This window comes from Saccoglossus kowalevskii, chromosome 2, assembly GCF_978046115.1.
Source record: "Saccoglossus kowalevskii chromosome 2, keSacKowa6.1, whole genome shotgun sequence".
Taxonomy (NCBI): domain Eukaryota; kingdom Metazoa; phylum Hemichordata; class Enteropneusta; family Harrimaniidae; genus Saccoglossus; species Saccoglossus kowalevskii.
Window position 1 is genome coordinate 36,032,747 of NC_140642.1, and position 7,819 is coordinate 36,040,565.

Below are 7,819 nucleotides of genomic sequence, written 5' to 3' on the forward strand. Positions count from 1 at the left end.
CCTTCAGTTGAAATGATAACAGCTGTATACCAAGTAAACAACTGGGCGGACCATGCAAATTACATTTCCCATGATGCACTGGTGCAATTCCTGGGATTGCGGAGCCGCGCTTTAAATACTGTACCTGTGGTTGAGGTTGTGGGTTTAAACTTTTTCCTTGGCCAACTTTTTCAATAATTGTGGAAGAAGTCTATTCCACCCGTTCCACCTTGATTAAAGCTGCTCAGACCATAGAGAGTCTATGCTCAGACCTAGCTAAAGTGCGAGGTATACCACAGTTACCTGGCTAAGACAATGTCAGTTTACAAAATATGCCACAGTTACGTAGCTAAGACAATGCCGGTTTACAACATACATCATAACCAATTACCAAGTACACTTAACATATGTTTGCAACTGTAGAAATTACATTCTGCATATGAATACAAGTGTGGCCGATATACTACAGTGTAGTACAATTATTGTGATGTGTGGATTTTCTAAAATAAGCCAGAACAATGGGTCACATAACAAAGAGATACAATCAATGTTATATATCGGTGACAATGTACCCTCACTATTGAATACCCGTTATTGAAAACGGGGTTGTTTGGTGGCAGTGAGTTATTTTGGTAGTAGCTCGCTGACTTGACAGTGACATGTTTGATATTAACTTCATTATATTATCTATGATAACTCGTGACGTGACCACATATTAATCGATTCATCAGAACAGCCAGTTATTGATGATATCGACAGACAATGCGTTGTTAATTGTCCTGGCATATCCCATCAGAGAAATGAATTATACCGGTTACCCGGGCCCGCTTTTTTAGCGGATTAAAAAACGGAACATCTGGGGACCAGGAAAGTTGCAAGAGTCCAGAGGGGATAGATGCTTCATTATATGGGTCTGAAAATACGCCACACTCTTACTCACACTTGTATAACACACACGTGCAGTTTACTAGGTAAAACAGCACTCGACGTGACTTATGAGAGCTTAAAGCAAAATGAGTTTGGGGGAAGGGCTTTGATCGGAATCGTGAGGCTGGGGTTATCACCCTTTTTGATTTTGACCACAAGAAAGGTTATAATGTAAGGGTTCATAGTCATAGGTACACGTGGACTATATTCAACTTTAAACTCCCATGGGAGATTTCAGATTCGTGTTTGTCAAGCTGGGTTACGAGCAAAGAGAATGGCAAATACGATTCTGAACTATTTACTTTGTAAGAACGTGATAGTAGTATCCAGACTGTGTGTAGGTGTTTGTTGTTCCATGGACTACCATTCTCCAACTAATTATTTCAGAGATTTACCTCTAACGAAGACGTTCCTCCTTCGTCACGATTGGACAGAGGCGAAATAGCCAATCTCAAACTAATGCACCTTGTTGCGCACGTGTCATAGACTTCTACCCTGTAGACTGCCATTTCGCTATATCGAAATTGATGAATGAACTTGTCCTCTGTCGGAAACATATTAATCCGTCTCATGATCACGAATAAAATCCAGGCACTATTAATGAAATAACTAGTAACTCAAGTATACTTGACTGGCTGATTTGTCTCTTCTCACCTGGACGTTCTATCAAGGAACAATGAAGAGTAATAATGCCAGTAATTTAAATAAAATATAACTGTATTGATTTTAGTGAGATTCACTGCAATTAATATATACTAGCCAAATCGACCATCGGTACAGTTGGCTGGTACCAGTGTGCTATCAGTAACCGTGGCGTTGCATACACAGAACGAATTAAGTTCACTGCAGCCAAATATATGTAACCGATTTGCATAGTCTCCATCATGAATATGGTAATTACCGGGGACGATCGAAACAAAGTAGCACGTTTTACCACGTGTAGCGTTATACACGGTATAACTGTGTTATATTACCTGACATATTTCAGTTGTTAGATAAATGTATAAATTGAAACATCCTGAATGCGATAGTATCTAAGGTTGTAAAAACAGTTCAGTTTATAATATTGACAAAACACATATTGACTTGTTTTATCGTTCATGCAATCTTTAAAAACACAATGAGATGTTAGTTATATAAGTGCAGTCACGGTGTGTGTTTGCAACGGCCTGGTTATTTATTTATTTATTTATTTATTTATTTATTTATTTATTTATTTATTTATTTATTTATTTATTTATTTATTTATTTATTTATTTATTTATTTATTTATTTATTTATTTAGTAGCGTTATACTAATGTTGTTGATTAGTGTAGTTTTACGTTGCATGAAACTTCTCGTAACTGAGCTATATTCCACTTTACATGCGAGTGATTATAACAGACTTACAGATACACCAGTCTAAAATGCATAATCGCTAAATGTGATTAGCCCCATTCACATGACTCAAAGATAGCCTCTTATTTTCAATTTAAAATGAACAAAAAAGATTTGGGATGTTTTTGAAGATATGCTACGGTGATGAAAGCACCACTAAGGAATATACATTGAAAGGTCTTAAAGTTTACTATCTGCATTGTCTGAAACACTGATAAGCTAACAAACTAGTTTAATCAGTAGCAACTTGTCTAAAAATTATCTGTTACATTTTTTGTTTGCTTTGCAACATGTATTAAATATTCATAGCTGGATATGCAGTCTCGGAAAGACGAAAATAGATAGTATATCAATGTGGATAAATATTATTCTTCGCTGAATGGGTGAGTGCGAGTGACGAAAGAAAACCGATGTCACCATCTTAAATCAGATAAAAATGGGCAATCTTTTTTATTACTCGCACCGAGTGTATATCGCTTACCCGTCTTCGTTATAATGAGATCATGGACAGAAATATCGTGAACGATAATGTCGAGATACGTTCGGCGTTTCAATCTCTCATTTGAAAATATGGCCGGTTAATATTTCAAAAAGATAACATGTACCGAAGAACGTTGACTGTGCTAGACAAAGGGTGGCTGGTGGGAATACTGGTTTTGCCTTTCGTGGTAATTTGTTTTCATATCTCCAGGCTACCAATATGTGTTGGTGAGACGTGGTCGGCGCTTACTAAATTTCAAATGTTATGTTTTATGGTGTTATACTATTAATAACACAGCCGTCTTAGGTTATATTTGGCACATGTATAAGTGTTTTTTTTTACCATGTAACTGTGAATGTACAACTTGCTTCGTTCCATCTATAATCACAATTAAAAAATCGGTGTGCTAGGTCTTTTTTTTTATCCAGCGTGTAAATTTAGAATGTTTTGCTCTGTAGATCATCGCCATTTCGTGGAGTCTTTATAGCCACGTAGTGTGGGTAAATTGTAATAGCGATGCGCCACGCTGTAGTTCACCCACAATTGTAACACTATAACAACACGACGATTTACTATTTTAGAACATTATTCTGATAGCGTTGACAGTTAAATTCGATTGTATTCGATTAGCATATTATTTCTATAGTGTACACTGTACTGGTAGTCAGTGCATTGTTTAAGAGAACTATTTTCAGTTTGAACTGATGGTTCATCTCAGTCGCCGAGGAAATCTACTGGTATCGGTCAAACAATATCACGCAACGAACGATGAAGCAATTAATTATACATAACAATAATGTAAATCCACATTGAGTAAATTACGGTCACAGCTATTTATCTATACCCCTATCCATGACGTCGCCGATATTATAATTTTACCACGTATTTGTTCTACACGGTATTGCATTAATATGAGCTCTCGGTAGTGATGTGGGTAACATCGTTGATGATTGTTACATTGAAATCCAGGCAAAATACTCCTCGCACCCGTATTGAGAGGTATGCAATTGTCACGAGTTAATTTATTTCGTTCATTTGTCTTTGATTTAGTCATCGAATAAATATTTCTTTGTTTATGTGTTTGTTTGTTTATTTAACTATTTTTCTGCGTATTTTTTGTCGATATATCCGCAGTCTTTGTTTCACGAAAATAAATTTATCGGCATGGTTACCACACGCAATTTACATAGAATCCTTCCACCAAGTTTGAACCCGTGTACTCAATTATGACAGTGTTATGCATTTTAGACAACCACTGTGTGTCTTCGAGTAGTAGTTAGTTCGGATAATGTGAATAATAGGGTGAGATAATTCCGTTTGGAGCATCGTGGTTACTAGGGGAGCCCGGTGTGGCATCGCACTCATTGCGTATTCATATCAACCTTAATGACCACGCATTATTCAAGTATACCTGTGAACTCACCTTGGCCTCATGTGATCAAAATTAGCAACTTGTCAATAGTCATGTAAAAACAGCGACCTTCACTAAGGAATGTTATTCAAACATATTAACGTGTGGTCCTTACACAATTACCTTCAAGTGCGAGACACTTTCATTTTAACGTCGCGCTCCTTTGGACTTAAATAAAACACACCCATTGTTGGCCGAAAACTTGACAGTATTGTCATAGCGGTCGTAACAGAGCATAAGCAACTGGGTACGCCCTTTAACTTTTTAAGACTTCATTCTTGAAAGTCGTAATTCTGAAAATGACTTCTTTTAATAAATAAAGCTTCCAAATTCGACTATTCCCTTCGGGCATTTCATGTTCGTTTTGGTGATTCGTAAATAGATGTGGAATGCAGTTAAGTGACTGACGCAACATTCCATTTGGTGCTGTGCTCTGTCCCCAGATGTTGTATTTCAAAAGATCTGTTCGCCATATAATCTTCTTACAGTAATGTGAAAATGCGAAATGTTTCGTAAAAAAACAATGTACCAATTTAGCAAGACTGTTTTGGCGCTACAGCTGTTAAGTGTTTTCATTAGTTATTTATTGTTGTTTAAGTCCCTTATTGAGTGAGACGACTTATTGGTGTACTTACTGACTGGCAAGTGCCATCTATAGACTCGTTTACCGCATACCAAGTCATTAAACAGGTAAATATGTCCCGTATATTGAATAAATAAGTTGTGCTAAAAATTCTTGAAGACAGATGTTAAAACTTGAATTGAATTGTGTTTTCTTAAGTAAAAAAAATTGCATGAAATTAAAAGAAAACGGATCGCCCTGTTCACTATCTATCTATCTATCTATCTATCTATCTATCTATCCTTTTTTTGTTTCTAATGTTTCATCTTTTATTAATCTCGAGATATGATATAACAACAATTAATAATAATTAATGATGAAAAAACTGCAAGTAAAAGACTATTTCACTTACATTCAGATAATATTGGCTTACCACATGGAGTTTAAACCCAATCACTGTGGATATTGTAATGGTTAATACAAGACCTTCACTCTGGGGTTGTCCATACACACGGAGCATAGTAAATATGGGAGATCTTAATGTTGTGAGAAATGGCCGCGGTTCAAAATATTGAGACATTTGATCGAAGTTCAGCAGGAGGGAATATATATGAGGGAGATTATGGACCTCTTATACAACAGTTTCTTCTCGTGAGTGATAATAATGTACGTTTTCATTTGGCCGATTGCTCCGACGAGTATAATATTGTGACGACTTTATTTATTCCACCTGGTAACATATATATTATATGATGAGTCTGATAGGCTGTACCCTGTTTAACAACTCATTAAAATTAACATATGTTTACACTAGCGACGATTTAATTGTAATCATTTCCACTGATGTGTCACCATGTTTTAGCTTTCGTTTTCTTTTCGCTACTACACTTCAGAGAATGTCAATTTCATTAAGTGAAACACTGTAATGTGTACGCAACCTTCACTGTGTTTGTACAAATACCTGAGGGTACATCTCATGCCAACTCGTGGGTATTAATAAGAATTAATGCGTATATGATCTGCGTTAAAAACAAGATTGATTGCAATTGAATTATTATGTAGGGATTTAGTGTATATACAACATCGGTCGCTGTAACTCGGCATAACACCTGGTACGTTGGCATACAATGAAAGCCATTTTCGCTCTTCTTCGCTGAGTTGGGCAATCTAGAAAACGGACGTGTGTGGTATGGTTACGTTCAGGTCCACGAGTTTTTCTCAGAGTCCCCGATGAACGGTATTGCCATGTGACCTCGTGATTATACATTATGAACTTGAACTTACAGAATGGAATGCAATCAACATTTACGACAACAGAAAATAATTTATTGTGTGAAAGTGGAAAGTGAGAGTTTGTTGTTGACACGTTGGCAGTAATTTCAGGGTCGTTATATAGTTAATAGCATGTGTTTACACACGGACAAGAAGTATTTGTAGAAGTATTCCACCTTGACCTATACTGCATGCCATTACGAGTTTGAAACATACAAGATTACCACATAGCCGCACATCTTTCGAAACAGTATGAACCTAAACTAATTCCTCACACATTTCCCCCTTGTTTGGTCTAAATATTGAATGCAGTCAAATGACGAAATTTGGACGATCGGGTGATATGAAACGAAACGAGCAACAATAACGATTGCACAATATAGTTCACGCGTATGCTACATATTGTGCCATTCGTATCCATTTCACCTAGTTAGCAATACTCGGTACAAGTTACTATAGCAACAGACAGAGAAAACAAATGATAAAGCTAAAAGTTTAAAATAATGTTGCAAATTGTAAAAACTTGTCCGATTGATCAAAACTAGCCACACCAGGGGGCAAGTAACTTTGATTACAACTGTTGTCGACGCAGCGTAACTACGAGAGGTAACACATAACACTGCACAATCAAAGACATAGTAAGTGACCCCTGTCTAATATGTGCCTGAGTTCAAAAAGTATTGACCCAGGTAAGAGCTAACGAAGGCCGTTATTTTAACCTTGGACATGGACTTATTTACCCAGAGATTAAATGTTTATGTTCTGGTTATCGATTTATTATAACTCCTCAAAAACAACCAACTTCTTCTACGTCATATTCTTGACAGCGTTCATGATTTTCCCGGCACTTGCCAGATAGCGACGATGTTTGGATAAACGGACTACGGACAAACTATTGTGGAATTACTTGGTCGAAATGGCCTCACATTCCCTCTGTAATCGACCTTGTTACATGGCGATGTTATATTAAAAGAAACTACACCATATTGTGTAACGTAACGCAATGCAATGTACATCACTAGCTTTTTTTCCTACTTTCCATGTTTTGCCATTGACTAGGACAATCGTGCGCCTACTCTGAATAGCCACACAGTAAGGGGAAGAAAGAAGCAAGCACAATAACGTGAATAGGCAAAGAACAGGTTTTGCGCTTGAATGAATTGAACTACTGTGGATCAATAACCACAGGGATGTTGAAGTTCGACTCATGGTTATCTGTTCTTTCCATGTCTCTTTACATAATTACCCCCAACTCCCTTCTTCACACATTGAATCACTGTATGTATTAGCGTCTGAGGGCGGTAATCATGCATGTTGTGTGGTAAGTGATATGAGCCAGTACACTCGGCATGATGTTATAGCGACACTATTTGTGTTTTTATCATATCATGTCACAGATGAGACAATCGCATGTGTCGGATAGTTTATCCATATTAAGCACGCTTCGAAAGTGCAGTCGGCATGTAGTCGTATCGGCACCATGTGTCCACTGTTGCATCGGGAGAATTAAAAATTATTCTTTCACCAAATATCGGGACGTACCCCCACAATGAACGTGTGTAAATTATGAGAAAAACAATGCACACAAAATTTATAATACAATACTGAGAGAAGGTTGAAGTGTAAGAACCATCGAGCGTACATAATGACGCAACGCAAGCATCACTGGCTAATGTATAATATGGCTGTGGGGAGGTGACTTGCTATCGTTAACTGACCAATGAATGCGCCGTATGGAGATAATTTTAATGGCATTGGTAAGCGTAACCCTATTAATAGTAATCCAGCGGGGTTAGAAGGTCGTGATAT